Source organism: Priapulus caudatus, unplaced genomic scaffold (assembly GCF_000485595.1).
Source record: "Priapulus caudatus unplaced genomic scaffold, Priapulus_caudatus-5.0.1 Scaffold1862, whole genome shotgun sequence".
Taxonomy (NCBI): domain Eukaryota; kingdom Metazoa; phylum Priapulida; class Priapulimorpha; order Priapulimorphida; family Priapulidae; genus Priapulus; species Priapulus caudatus.
In genome coordinates, this window is record NW_014578923.1 from 1 (window position 1) to 1,234 (window position 1,234).

Below are 1,234 nucleotides of genomic sequence, written 5' to 3' on the forward strand. Positions count from 1 at the left end.
GGGGGGTGGTTAACAGCTGTGTACAATGCGCCCCGTACAAATAGTAGAGGCGGGCGCGGGCAGGAGGTTCGGAGTCGGGTGCCGCCATATATTGATCGGTAGGAAAGTGTATTTACGCCAAAATGACGGTAACAGAGGGGTACGGTAGTAGGGCCTATTTGTGAATGTGTGTTCATATTATTTTCAGTTTTTACTGACTCTCTCCCAAGTGCCTGTGTACGAGAGTGTTGACGATGTTCCACTGATACGCCCGAAACGCCGATAGACCGCGTAGCTCCATCTGGCGGTGGCGTTTGCAAGTTAATTTACGACGCTAAACCACAACCTGATCTGTTTACGGTGACAGTGTTCTATTGTCTCTGGTGTATGCACAGAAGAAACTCGGACACTCAGAAACTCGAAAATTCGGAAACTCAAAAAGTCGGATGTCGTTTCAGTTCTTCCACACGATAGCTAGTGTCACTGCAGGCAGAGTGTCAATTTTATAACCATAGATATTATGTAACCATTATAAGTGTTATATGATATGACACGTGACCACTATTAAATCACGCGTCCGGTCCATTACCCTGTTAAGTCCCTGTTAGGTTAGAGGATGTGACGTGTCATCGGCCGACCAATCGCCGGGCCCGCAGCTCGTGCACTAAATCTGACGTGATGTTTTGTGGCAAACTGCATGCAGTGCCCCTTCGCTCACTCAGGATACTACTGCCACAATGGTAGCACCAGAGGCGTAAATCTGTACCGAGGGGTGGGGGGGGATGATCACGCGAAGGGGGGGTATGGAGGGCTCTCCCCCAGAATTTTTTTGAAATTAGATTCCCTCAGATGCGTTTTCTGCGCGAGCAGGGAGGGGGTCCGGACCCCCTGGACCCCTCCCCCCTGTACACGCCCCTGCAGTAATTGAAATGATTTAGGTCTGCCCATGTCTCCAAATTATCATAATTAGCTGAACTTTCAAGTGGGGCACGGAGGAAGGCAGGGGTCGAATTAGCCGCTAGCCCGCTAGCCCGGGACTAGTAATTGTTTGGAAGGGCTAGTTAAAGGCCAGGGTGGCTTGCCCGTCGGGCAAGCAAGTTAACAATTCCAGACCAGATTTCGTAATTCGTGAAATGAACGTGTGTGCGTGAGCGCGTGTGTGCGACGTGTGTGCGTGAGCGCGTGTGTGCGACGTGTGTGCGTTAGCGCGTGTGTGTGACGTGTGTGACGTGTGTGCGTTAGCGCGTGTGTGTGA